The following is a 15,003-nucleotide window of genomic DNA, read 5'->3' on the forward strand; positions in this document are numbered from 1 at the left end:
CTGGTCTTTTTTTCTCATGACTAAATCCCATTGTTACTGAGTCCAAGCTTGCTCTGCTTGCTGCACGACAGGCCAATAAATCAGGAGATGAGGTGTTCAGGTAAGGAACATGACTTTATTCAGAAATCCAGCAGACCGAAAAGATGGCAGACTAATGTCTCCAAAAACCTATCTTATCGGGGTCTGGATGCCAGTTTCTTTTATAGAATAGAGAGGGGGAGGAAGTGAGGAAGTAAAATAAAAAAGCCATAAGTCTTGCAAATATCTCCTGGAATGGCTAGCCTCAGGGTGGGTAAGTGTTAATTTCTTCTTTCTTGCAGCCATTCACAGGTGGACAGGGTCAGGATGTTTCCCTGAACAAAGGCACTTTGGTTTAACATTCAGGCAGACAGGCAGTGTTCCCCTACGCAGGCCATTATGTATAACTAGTATCCTTTTAGTGAACAAAAGCAATGGGAAACAAAGGTTAAAGTAAAGAAACAGATCCAACATAGAGTCAGGATTGGCTCTTCCCTGTTACAACATCACACAGGATGGTGCCTGACACATAACCCGTCTTCAATAAATATTGGTTTGCCAAATTTCATAATTATGGGAGGATATATCATACCCATCCTGGGACCTCATGGCTAAAAATTCAATGAGGTCCATGTTCAGCTAGGAACTTCAGTCTTCTTGAAGCTTAGCCATGTCTATGGATTTCACTATTTTGATCAGCTTTCAAATTAGTTTCCTGACTCTGGGATAGCTCAAGAAGGGGTGAAGAAATAGATTTGTGTATTGTTCCAGTCTTAATATATATTATTTCTATTGGCAGCAGCCTAAATCTGAAAGTCTTATGGGTTAGATTTTTTTTGTATCACATGATCAGAAGCAGTATGGCTGTAGAAAAAGATCCAAAGAGGTCATCCAGAAAGGCATGATATGTAGTAAAGGAAGGAGGAGGATAAAGGTAAGAAATTGAGAATTTGAGTGCTACTGAGGTCCTATACAAATCATCATAAAGGGGAAACAGATTAATGGCAGAAAAAGGAAGTAAGAGTGCACTGATTTGGAATCAATGTTGTTATGTTATTAAATTTAATCATTAATATAAGGAGAATGTTCATTTTCTTTCATTCTTTCAGTCTTTCTGATAAGAATATGATAGAAAAGCTCTTACATTCTTGAAATCAATTAGAGTTTTCAACCAATTGGAGCACATTCAGGTATCTGAAAGAAATGAGGAATGGATATGTTAGGGGTTTGGTTGTAAGAAAGAAAAATCAACACAGGCTATCTTAAGCAAGAAGAGAATTTATTGGGAGGAAATGGGAACTCGAAGACCTGTTGGGAGACTGGAGAATAAGACTTGGAAAATGTGGACAATGATCAAGGTATCTCCATACTGGAGCACCAGAAACCACAGCCAAGGCTATACCATGGGAACAGTTTGGGTCGTACCAATATTGCTACAGGCACTGCACTAGGTCTCACCTCCTGAACACTGCCCCTGTCCTCTTCATACTTTTCTCAGGATTCACAATCCAAACAGTTAGCTGTGATTATGGAGGGGTAGAAAAAGAACCTAGTTCCCAGGCTTCCACAATGAGAGGCATTAATGGAGAGATAGTGTCAGTAATTGTTTCCTATGAAATCTACATACAAAGAGTTTTCCCAAGGGTCATGGAGGCGTTAAACAAAAAACAAACAAACAAAAAAACTATATGTATTGGTAAGAGTGAGTCTTTGTTATGGACTGAATGTTTGTGTGCCCTTAAAATTCATATATTGAAACTCATTCCCCTGCCCCAAAATGTGATGGTAGTATTTGGAGGTGGGGTCTAGGTTTAGATGAGATTGGAAGTTAGGTTTAGATGAGATTGGGAGAGTGAAGTCCACAGTATGGGATCAGTGACCTGTACTAGAACAGTCAGGTAGAAGTCCAGTCCCTCAGGAGGACCCATGTTATCTTTACTAGAGATGATCTCTCATATAACATAGATGATGTTCTAAGCTCTATTTCCTATATCTAACTAGTTACCAAGTCTTCTCAGTTCTGCTAACTGCACTTTCTCTTTTCCATCTCCACTGCTCCTGAAATATCTTATCTTCAACAATACCTTCTTTGTTAGTTCTTATGCTTCTACCATCAACTATCTACAAATCAAAATAAGTTAATCCTTCATACTCACACCATAATTACACTTCTCATAGGCATACACAGTTCTCTCTAGCCAAAAACATTTCAGAATTTTTTCTCTATTACTGAATAGATATTATTTACCCTACATATCCTCACCTCTTATTTACACACCAATGATCTTGAACTATGCATGGCTCCACACTCATGACATGATTTCACATATTTGTAACTTTTTAAAACTTTATTATTTATTTAATTTATTTTTGGGTCTTTGTTGAAGCATCTGGGATCTTAATTGTAGTGCATGGTCTTCTCTTATTTGTGGCGTGCAGGTTTTTCTCTTCTCTAGTTGTGGTGTGCAGGCTCCAGGGTGCATGAGCCCTGTAGTTTGCGGCACGTGGGCTCTCTAGTTGAGGCACAAAAGCTCACTAGTTGTGGCACATGGGCTTAGTTTCCCCCTGGCATGAGGGATCTTAGTTCCCCAACTATGGATTGAACCTATGTCCCCTGCATTGAAAGGAGGATTCTTTACCACTGGACCACCAAGGAAAACCCACACATTTGTAATTTTTACAGTTGCTGTTTACTCTGGCAGGGGTATCTGACCCAATTTTCACACCTAGAAATTTCATACCCATTTTTTAATCTTAATCATCACTTCTTGCATGAAATTCTTCCTAACATCTAGTTTAGACAAAACAAAATGTACTTTCTTTTCTTTCCCATCTCTGTGACATCATTTACTTTATTATGTAATTGTTTATGTTTGTCATTACACTACTTTATGATTTCTTTAAAATTTTGGAGAATATCATTTTATTTTTATAGCTAGAAGCTGGTGAATAATATGCATCCTTAAATATCTGTTAAGTACATGAATGAATGACTAAATAATAAAGTGCACCATGGTACCTCCTCACTATCTGTGTCATTGTCCTCCTGTTTGTTTTAGATTGACTCCATATGTTAATGGTAAAACTTTATTGTCTATTGTATGTCACATAAAGATGTTATTTTTCCTTTTTTAAAAAGACTTCTTGAAGACATCAATGAATGCGTTTATTACTATCACCACAGCTAAGAAAATTGTGATGGAAAAAACAATCCTGTTAGTCTAGAAGACTCCAAACACTAAGTAACTGGTCCCAGAAATGAAAATAAAACCAATTCTATTATTATACGGCTTCATTTAAAAAATCATTTTAAAACCGCTATCACCATTTTATTAAATCATTAGAAAAAATCTACTAAGTGCCTCCTATATGCAAGGCATCATGATGATTATGGAGGGTAAAATAATGAGGGGAAAGATAAGCCTGCTATCTACATGGAAACTTCTATTCCATTTAAAAAACAAAAATAAGATAGTCATGCAAAAAAAAGGAGCTTAAAAAGGAGGTACAGAAATCTACAGGAGTCTATTGGCATAAAGTTTTTGTTGTTGTTATTATTTTTAATTTTTTATTTATTTTCATAACATCTTTATTGGAGCATAATTGCTTTACAATGGTGTGTTAGTTTCTGCTTTATAACAAAGTGAATCAGCTATACATATACATATATCCCCATACTTCATCCCTCTTGTGTCTCCCTCCCATCCTCCCTATCCCACCAATCTAGGTGTTCACAAAGCACAGAGCTGATCTCCCTGTGCTATGTGGCTGCTTCCCATTAGCTACCTATTTTACATTTGGTAGTGTATATAAGTACATGCCACTCTCTCACTTTGTACCAGCTGACCATTCCCATTCACCATGTCCTCAAGTCCATTCTCTACTTCTGAATCTTTATTCCTGTCCTGCCCCTAAGTTCTTCAAAACCATTTTATTCCTTTTGTTTTTTAGATTCCATACATATGTGTTAGCATACGGTATTTGTTTTTCTCTTTCTGACTTCACTCTGCATGACAGATTCTAGGCCAATCCACCTCACTACAATTAACTCAATTTTGTTTCTTTTTATGGTTACATAATATTCCATTGTATATATGTGCCATATCTTCTTTATCTATTCATCTGTCGATGGACACTTAGGTTGCTTCCATGTCCTGGCTATTGTAAATAGAGCTGCAATAAATATAGTGGTACATATTTCTTATTGAATTATGGTTTTCTCAGGGTATATTCTCAGTAGTGGGATTGTTGGGTCATATGATAGGTCTATTTTTAGATTTTTAAGGAAGCTCCATATTGTTCTCCATAGTGGCTGTATCAATTTACATTCCGTCAAACAGTGCAATAGGGTTCGCTTTCCTCCACAACCTCTACAGCATTTATTGTTTGTAGATTTTTTAATGATGGCCATTCTGACTGGTGTGAGGTGATAGCTCACTGTAGTTCTGATTTGCATTTCTCTAATGATTAGTGATGTTGAGCATCCTTTCATGTGTCTGTTGGCAATCTGTATATCTTCTTTGGAGAAATGGCTATTTAGACCTTTTGCCATTTTTGGATTAGGGTGTTTGTTTTTTTTTAATATTGAGCTGCACCACCTGCTTGTAAATTTTGGAGATTAATCCTTTGTCAGTTGCTTCATTTGCAAATGTTTTCTCCCATTCTGATGGTTATCTTTTCATCTTGTTTATGTTTTCCTTTGCTATGTAAAAGCTTTTAAGTTTCATTAGGTTCCATTTGTTTATTTTTGTTTTTCTTTCCATTTTTCTAGGAGCTGGGTCAAAAAGGATCTTGCTGTGATTTATGTCATAGAGTGTTCTGCCTATGTTTTTCTCTAAGAGTTTTATAGTGTCTGGCCTTACATTTAGGTCTTTAATCCATTTTGAGTTTATTTTTGTGTATGGTGTTAGGGAGTGTTTTAATTTCATTCCTTTACATGTAGCTGTCCAATTTTCCCAGCACCACTTATTGAAGAGGCTGTATTTTCTCTATTGTATATTCTTGCCTCCTTTATCAAAAATAAGGTGACTGTATGTGCGTGGGTTTGTCTCTGGGATTTCTATCCTTTTCCATTGATCTGTATTTCAGTTTTTGTGCTAGTATCATATCATACTGTCTTGATTACTGTAGCTTTGTAGTATAGTCTGAAGTCAGGGAACCTGATTCCTCCAGCTCCATTTTAATTTCTCAAGATTGCTTTTGCTATACAGGGTCTCTTGTGTTTCCATACAAATTGTGAAAAATTTTGCTCTAGTTCTGTGAAAAATGCCATCGGCAGTTTGATCGGGGTTGTACTGAATCTGTAGATTGCTTTGAGTCATATAGTCTTTTTCACAATGTTGATTCTTCCAATCCAAGAACGTGATATATTTCTCCATCTGTTTGTATCATCTTTTTTTTTTTTTTCGTAGTACACAGGTCTCTCACTGTTGTGGCCTTTCCCATTGCAGAACACAGACTCCAGACACGCAGGTTCAGTGGCCTTGGCTCACGGGCCCAGCCTCTCCGCAGCATGTGGGATCTTCCTGGACCGGGGCACGAACCCACGTCCCCTGCATCGGCAGGCAGACTCTCAACCCCTGCACCACTAGGGAAGCCCCTGTATCATCTTTAACTTCTTACAGCAGTTTCATAGTTTTCTGCATACAGGTCTTTTGTCTCCTTAGGTAGGTATACACCTAGGTATTTTATTCTTCTTGTTGCAATTGTAAATGGGAGTGTTTCTTTAATTTCTCTTTCAGATTTTTCATCATTAGGGTATAGGAATGCAAGAGATTTAAGTGCATTAATTTTGTATCCTGCTACTTTACCAAATTCATTAATTGACTCTAGTAGTTTTCTGGTAGCATCTTTCGGATTCTCTCCATATAGTATCATGTCATCTGCAAATAGCGACAAATTTACTTCTTCTTTTCTGATTTGGATTCCATTTATTTCTTTTTCTTCTCTGATTGCTGTGGCTAAATCTTCCAAAACTATGTTGAATAATAGTGGTGAGAGTAGACAACCTTGTCTGGTTCCTGATCTTACAGGAAATGGTTTCAGTTTTTCACCATTGAGAATGATGTTGGCTGTGGGTTTTTCATATTATGGCCTTTATTTTATTGAGGTAAGTTCCCTCTATGCTTACTTTCTGGAGGGTTTTTTATCATAAATGGTGTTGAATTTGGTCAAAATGTTTTTCTTCATTTATTGAGATGATCATATGGTTTTTCTCCTTAAATTTCTTAATATGGTGTATCACATTGATTGATATGCGTATGTTGAAGATTCCTTGCATTCCTGGGATTATCCCCACTTGATCATGGTGTATGATCCTTTTAATGTGCTGTTGGATTCTGGTTGCTAGTATTTTGTTCAGGATTTTTGCATCAATGTTTATCAGTGATACTGGCCTGCAGTTTTCTTTCTTTGTGACATCTTTGTCTGGTTTTGGTATCAAGGTGATGGTGGCCTCATAGAAATAGTTTGGGAGTGTTCCTCCCTCTGTTATATTTTGGAAAAGTTTGAGAAGTATAGGTGGTAGCTCCTCTCTAAATGTTTGACTGAATTCGCCTGTGAAGCCATCTGGTCCTGGGCTTTTGTTTGTTGGAAGATTTTTAATCACAATCTCAATTTCAGTGCCTGTGATTAGTCTATTTGTATTTTCTATTTCTTCCTGATTCAGTCTCAGAAGGTTGTGCTTTTCTAAGAATTTGTCCATTTTTTCCTGGTTGTCCATTTTTTTTTTTGGCATATAGTTGTTTGTAATAATCTCTCATGATCCTTTGTATTTCTGCAGTGTCAGTTGTTACTTCTCCTTTTTCATTTCTAATTCTATTGATTTGAGTCTTTTTCCTTTTTTCTTGATGAGGCTGGCTAATGGTTCATCATTTTTTTTTTTATCTTCTCAAAGAACCAGCTTTTAGTTTTATTGATCTTTGCTATTGTTTTCTTCATTTTTTTTCATTTATTTCTGATCTGATTTTTATGATTTCTTTCCTTCTGCAAACTTTGGGGGGGTTTGTTCTTTTTCTCTAATTGCTTTAGGTGTAAGTTTAGGTTGTTTATTTGAGATGTTTCTTGTTTCTTAAGGTATGGTTGTATTGCTATAAATTTCCCTCTTAGAACTGCTTTGCTGCATCCCATAGGTTTTGGGTCATCATGTTTTCACTGTCATTTGTTTTTAGGTATTTTTTGATTTCCTCTGATTTCTTCAGTGATCTCTTGGTTATTACATAGTGTTTGGTTTAGCCTCCATGTGTTTGTATTTTTTACACTTTTTTCCTATAATTGATATCTAGTCTGAAAGCTTGTGGTCAGAAAAGATACCTGATACTATTTCAATTTTCTTAAATTTACCAAGGCTTGATTTATCACCCAAGATAGGATCTATCCTGGAGAATGTTCCATGAGCACTGATAAGAAAAGGTATTCTGTTGTTTTTGGATGGAATGTCCTATTAATATCAATTAAGTCTACCTTGGTTAATGTATCATTTAATGCTTGTGTTTCCTTACTTATTTTCATTTTGTATGATCTGTCCATTGGTTGTGCTACTGTATTTCCCTTTTTATGGCTGTTAGCATTTGCCTTATGTATTGAGATGCTCCTATGTTAAGTGCATAAATATTTAAAATTGTTATAACTTCTTCTTGGATTTATCCCTTGATCATTATGTAGTGTACTTCTTTGTCTCTTGTAATAGTCTTTACTTTAAAATATTTTTTTTCTGATATAGGAATTGCTATTCCAGCTTTCTTCTGCTTTCCATTTTCTTGGAATATCCTTTTCCATTTCCTCACTTTCAGTCTGTATGTGTCCATAGGTCTGAAGTGGGTCTTATAGACAGCATTTATATGTGTCTTCTTTTTGTATCCATTCAGCCTGTCTATGTCATTTGGTTGGAGCATTTAATCCATTTACATTTAAAGTAATTATGGATACATATGTTCCTATTATCATTTTCTTAATTGTTTTGGGTTTGTTATTGTAGGTCTTTCCTTCTCTTGTGTTTCCTGACTAGAGAATTTCCTTTAGCATTTGTTGTGAAGCTGGTTTTGTGGTGCTGAATTCACTTAGCTTTTGCTTGTCTGTAAAGTTTTTAATTTCTCCATCGAATCTGAATGAGATCCTTGCTGGGTAGAGTAATCTTCATTGTAGGTTTTCCCCTTTCATTACTTTAAATATGTCCTCATACTCCCTTCTGGCTTGTGGAGTTTCTGCTGAAAGATCAGCTCTTAACCTTTTGGGGATTCCCTTGTATATTATTTGTTGTTTTTTCCTTCCTGCTTTTGATAATTTTTTATTTAATTTTTGATAGTTTGATTAATATGTGTCTTGTCATGTTTCTCCTTTGATTTATCCTGTATGGGACTCCCTGTGCTTCCTGGACTTGATTAGCTATTTCCTTTCCCATATTAAGGAAATTTTCATCAATAATCTCTTTAAATATTTTCTCAGTCCCTTTCTTTTTCTCTTCTTCTTCTGGGACCCCTGTAATTCAAATGTTGGTGCATTTAATGTTGTTCCAGAGTTCTCTAAGACTGTCCTCAATTCTTTTCACTCTTTTTTCTTTATTCTGCTTTGCACTAGTTATTTCCAATATTTTATTTTCCAGATCACTTATCTGTTCTTCTGCCTCAGTTATTCTGCTATTTGTTCCATCTAGAGAATTTTTAATTTCATTTATTGTGTTGTTCATCATTGTTTGTTTCCTCTTTAATTCTTCAAGGTTCTTGTTATACGTTTCTTGTATTTTCTCCATTCTATTTCCCAGGTGTTGGATCATCTTTACTATCATTACTCTGAATTCTTTTTCAAGTAGACTGCTTATTTCCTATTCATTTGTTTGGTCTGGTGGGTTTTTTGTTGTTTGTTTGTTTTGTGGTACACGGGCCTCTCATTGTTGTGGCCTCTCCAGTTGTGGAGCACAGGCTCTAGATGCACAGGCTCAGCGGCCATGGCTCATGGGCCTAGCTGCTCCATGGCATGTGGGATCTTAAAAGACCGGGGTACAAATCCACATCCCCTGTATCAGCAGGAGGACTCTCAACCACTGCATGACCACGGAAGCCCAGTCTGGTGGGTTTTTACCTTTCTCCTTCATCTGCTGTGTGTTTCTCTGTCTTCTCATTTTGCTTAACTTTCTTTGTATGGGGTTTCCTTTTCACGGCCTGCAGGTTCATAGTTCTCATTGTTTTTGGTGTCTGCCCCCAGTGGCTAAGGTGTGTTCAGTTTGTTTAGTAGGCTCCTTGGTGGATGGTACTGGTTCCTGTGCTCTGGTGAATGAGGCTGGTTCTTGTCATTTTGGTGAGCAGGACCATGTCCAGTGGTGTGTTTTTGGGTGTCTCTGACCTTATTATGATTTTAGGCAGCCTCTCTGTTAACGGTTCTGGTTGTGCTACTGTCTTGCTAGTTGTTTGTCATAGGGTGTCCAGCAGTGTAGCTTGCTGGTTGTTGAGTGAAACTGGGTCTCAGTGTTGAGATGGAGATCTCTCAGAACACTTTTGCCATTTGATATTACATGGATCTGGGAGGCCTTTGTGGACCAATGTCCTGGACTTGGCTCTCCCACCTCAGAGGCACACACACCTGACACCTGGCTTGAGCACCAAGGCCCTGTCAGGCAAATGGCTCAGAAAAACAGGGAGAAAAAAAGAAAGAAAGAAAAAACTAACATGAAATAAAGTTATTAAAATAAAAACTAAAAAATATTATTAAAAATATAAAGATTTAAAAGTAATAAAAAAAGAAAGAAGAGAACAACCAAACTAAAAAACAAATCCACCAATGATAACAAGTGCTAAAAGCTATACCAAAAAGAAAGAAAAAAAAAAAAAAACAGATAGTCAGAGCCCTAGGACAAATGTTTAAAACAAATCTATACAGACAAAATCATGCAAAGAAGCATACACGTACACATGCACACAAAGAAAGGAAAAAAATTTGTATATCTATATATTAAAAAGAAAAAGGAACAGAGCTCCCAAATCAATAAACAAATCCACCAATGAAAATGAACTCTAAATACTAAACTAAGTTAAACATAAAACAAATTAGATGCAGAAGGCAAACCCCATGTCTACAGTTGCTCCCAAAGTCCACCGCCTCAATTTTGGGATGATTCATTGTCTATTCAGGTATTCCAGAGATGCAGGGTACATCAAGCTGATTGTGGAGGTTTAATCTGCTACTCCTGAGGCTGCTGGGAGAGATTTCCCTTTCTCTTCTTTGTTCACAAAACTCCTGGGGTTCAACTTTGTATTTGGCCCCACCTCTGAATGTAGGTCACCTTAGTGTATCTGTTCTTTGCTCAGACAGGACGGGGTTAAAGTAGGTTCAGGTCCCATCCCTATTCTTTTGTCTCTGTTTTTTCTTTTGCCGTACCCAGGTACGTGGCGAGTTTCTTTCCTTTTGGGAAGTCTGAGGTCTTCTACCAGCATTCAGTCGGTGTTCTGTAGGAGTTGTTCCACATGTAGATGCATTTCTGATGTATTTGTGTAGAGGAAGGTGATGTCCACATCTTACTCCTCTGCCATCTCAAAGGTCTCTCTCCAAGCTTTTTTTTTTATCATAAATAAAATTAATTATAAATAGCATTACTAGTAAAATTAAGAACTGAGATCTGCTCAGTGCCTATATGCAATAGATTATTCATGTTTAAAATTTTCCCAATTTGTACCAACTCATAGGAAACCTTTGTGTGACATGTAATTAGTGTCCACATTTTATACAGGGAGACACTGGAGCATGAAGACACAAAGGTTAAGTAAAATGTCTCATGACCCACAGAACTTCAGGGATGGCACCAGGCACAGAATTAGAGCTGCCTGACTGCAGTCAGTGCTCTTGTTTTTATGAATAAGAAAGGCAAGGTAGAGATAAATTAGCTAATGTGTCCATGATGTACACATGCTGAACAATGGATCTGAGAAGCCAGGCCATCTCATTCCATCTCCTGTGCTTGTCCTGTTGCCTCATCCTTACACTCTGCTCTCTTTAGCTTTTTAAATCTTCACTGGGTATCTAGTGACATGACACATTTACCAGCCATATTAATTAATTGACTAATTAATTAAGAAAATAATTATTGAGTAGTATTAATTTCCAGACATTGTTCTAATCATCAGGGGTGCTGCAGAAAACTAAATAAACAAAACCTGCCCTCATGGAGTTTATCTGCATTGGGGAAAGAGACAAACAGTTAAGAACATTCAATATGCCAGCTTATCTCTGCCCAGGGGCAGTATTCACCATGCTTTTAGTCCATTAGTCACACAATACCCAGCGAATGGTGCTTAGATTTAATCTTTCAACATTTCTGAAACTCAGGCTTTTTAGTCCTTATGCCTCCATTTTAGAGTTTGTTCTTTCTTTTTACTTTTTTGGTTTAAAAATTGATTAATGTAGTTTACCCACATTACCAGAGAATAAGAGAAAACCTGCATTATCTCAATACACACAGAACAAGCATTCAATAATATTCAGCAACTGTTCATAAAGGAAACTGTTAGCAAACTAGGGAGAAAAGAGAATTCATTAATCTACAAAATAGAATCTACCAAAATTAACCACAAACCACATATGCAATAGTGAAACATTTAAAATATTATATTTAAAATCAGGAACAAGACAAGAATGGCTGCTATCACTACTGTTATTCAACATTGTATGAGAAGACCTATGCTACACAATAAAATAAAATTAAAAATAAAACAGGTGAAAGGGGCTTGGAGCTCTTAATTTGTCTATACTTCTAAAGGATAAAGCTCTAAGAAAGGAGAGTAAGGAAGGGGAAACAGAGGTAGTCACTGAAAATGGTATAAACAGACCTTATTGAAGTACAGAAAACAGAGGAGCTGAGGGATTATTCTGAATTACCACTGTCCTGGAATCAGAAAAACTACAACACTTCAGAGCAAAAAAGGAACTAAGAGCCCCTGATTTTACCTTTACCAATTTTAATATAATATACAAACCACCAAAACCCTTGGACAAATTCACTGGTGCCTTAAAGTGGTTAAAAGAAATAAAAAGTTCCAAATAATTTTGAGATGAATGGCATTACTATTGACCTTTATTATTAAAAAAATAATTCAGGGTTGAAAACAAGATATTTATTTTTACAGGTACCATCTAGACTCAGCAGATCTTAAGTTTGATTTATTCTGAGGGATATCGTAACAGAAATGAAATGGTGGAAACAGTTGATAGAGTCCCCTTCCTGGAATACTACAGTAAGGGCAAAATGGACTGTGTCAAGAGACCATCTGCTTGTCTCTTTGCTTCCCACATCCAGCATAACAGCTAGGCTTTGTCCTTGGTTTCCTGTTTTAAACTCTTAGTGTCCCTGTTAGTAAGGAAACACAACATGCTTGGTCAATTCTGTAAGAACTCAGGCATTTTTCCTGCATAATTATCCCTCTCTGAAGAAGCTTGGCTCCCTGCATCTCCATCCATCAGAGGCATGGATGGATCCTTGAAATTCAGAATGCTGCTGCCTGAGGTTCACCACTGTGTGGTTTTTTGAACCCACCCTCAAGAGTAATAGCTATTCCCTTAGACTCGTCCCCAAATTGTCCTGTCATCCAACATTTCTTGGGGTGGTGGCTGCCTCAATCAATGTCACAGTGCTCATGGAACTCATAAAAAACATCTGAAAGCAGTTCAAAGTCAAATCCCTTCCTCAAACAGGTTTTCATCTTTGTGTAATATATTTACTCTTTACCTCTTTTTGGTTTCAAATTTTCTGAATTGTCAGCAGTGAATATGTACTCTTTTAATAGGAAAACATAATTATATTGGTACATGAGAGTCACGGGATTGTGAGTGATTTATTTTTATTTACCCTTGTCCTATTTTTTAATTAGTAAGAAAATGAAATAAAAACATGAAAAAAGAAAACAAAATTATAAAAATCACCCCACCCTTCCCTTGCTTGTTCATATATACCAGAATGATTTCCATCTCTCTTAGCTCATTAAACCTGACTTTGTTAAAGATAAAAGGAAGATGTATAATTTATGGGTCACTGACCCAGTGTCTCCTACTTTACAACATCGACCTAACCAGTTTCCCACTCCCTGCCTCTGTACCATCCTCCAGAGCTCTGCTCCTCTCCTGACATCTAGGCATCCAGGACTAATTGCCACTCTTAATCTTCTGCAGTTCTTTCCTGTAAGACCTATAAATACAAACCCAAGGTGTTTTAAAGAGAAGCAAGGCCCAGCAATCTTAGGACATTATTCAGTTAGAAGTGGCAATTAGACAATTTTAACAAGTTATTTTAATACAAAATGGAGTTATTAAAACTTACACATTGGAAGGGAAAACACTTTTGAGATTATGTTCATTTTATTAAGCTATTTCAAATACTAAAGTTTATTGCAATGCATAATTCTTTCTTTTCCTTCCTTTAATTGGATCGCTGGCAGTAACAACTCAGTGAAATGAATGTCTGACCCATCAAGAAAGAGATTAAGTTATCTAGGGTGTATTTTTTTTTTTTTTTTTTTTTGTGGTACGTGGGCCTCTCACCGTTGTGGCCTCTCCCGTTGCAGGCTCCGGACGTGCAGGCTCGGTGGCCATGTCTCACAGGCCTAGCTGCTCCGCGGCATGTGGGAGCCTCCCAGACCGGGACACAAACCCATGTCCCCTGCATCGGCAGGCAGACTCTCAACCACTGCGCCACCAGGGAAACACCTAGGGTGTTTATTTTTAATTGGTATTGACCACAAACCCATACATTTCCACTAAAATTAGATTGAATTGGAAAATTCCACTCTTTGATCTAAATATTATGGTTCAGACAGTAAATTATTCAGACTATGGCTTAACTTATGTCAGCTGCACTTTAAGGCTAATATCTCATTTTTGTTTGGGAGGTCAGCAGTTTAAGGCATGGCTTGCTAATGTCATAACTAGACATTTGGATAATAATAGGATTGTTCACTATGACTCAATAGTATTAACTTCAAACTTTATTGAATGCAAATATAGAAGAAAGTGTTTTTAATTTGATCCAGTGACTATATGTGCATATGAAGTTACAACAGTAAGAGAGCAGGAAAATAGTGAAAGCAACATGGGTTTTGAGTGAAAGAAAATACTGTCCCATATGCTCCTAAGAGTCTTTGTCTCCCTGAATTTATTTTTAAAATATAGGCACAAAGGACATATATGCTAATTATTTCTTTATTTTTGGTCTCAGCACAAAGAGACTATATCTCTTTTATTATTCCTCTAGGTTGAATTTTCTTTTGCTGCTTGATTCTCAGTCTTTTGCCTTATGTCTTCCTTCTCTCTGGGCTACTTACCACTATCCTGCATCCTAGACTATCTTCCTGGAAGCTCTCTTGGTCTCTCTATTCAGTTCCTTGAAACTCAGCTCATTTCTGTCATCCTATCTCCTATTATTGAATTGGCCTCAGAAAGAAAAATTGATTCTTTAGTTATCGGTACATTATTTGCATCTACTAGTGAGAGGCAGCTTTATGTAACAATGGGTCTGAGATTTAATCCCAATTCCTCCTGACATTGCTTCTGGAACAATCTATTGTAGATCAAAGGACCAGTGGGTCTCACAGCCTCTTGCCAGCACCTCATCCCTTATGCTGTGATAAGCTAAACTGGAAAAAAGAAATTATATTAATATATTAAAACTGATTATAAAATATAATAAAATAAATACAAAATAAAGTGATGAAACAGACTTACAGATATCAAAAAAAATTATATTTACTAAAGGGGAAATGTGGGGGGAGGGATAAATCAGAAGCTTGGGAGTAACATACACACACTACTATATATAAGATAGATAACCAACAAGGACCTACTGTATAGCACAAGGAACTCTACTCAGTATTCTGTAATAACCTAAATGGGAAAAGAATCTGAAAAAGAATGAATATATGTATATGTATAACTGAGTCACTTTGCTGTACATTGAAACTAACACAACATTATAGATCAACTATACTCCAATAAAATGGTTAAAAATAAATA

Source organism: Mesoplodon bidens, assembly GCF_964165515.1.
Source record: "Mesoplodon bidens genome assembly, chromosome: 1".
In the NCBI taxonomy this organism is placed as follows: domain Eukaryota; kingdom Metazoa; phylum Chordata; class Mammalia; order Artiodactyla; family Ziphiidae; genus Mesoplodon; species Mesoplodon bidens.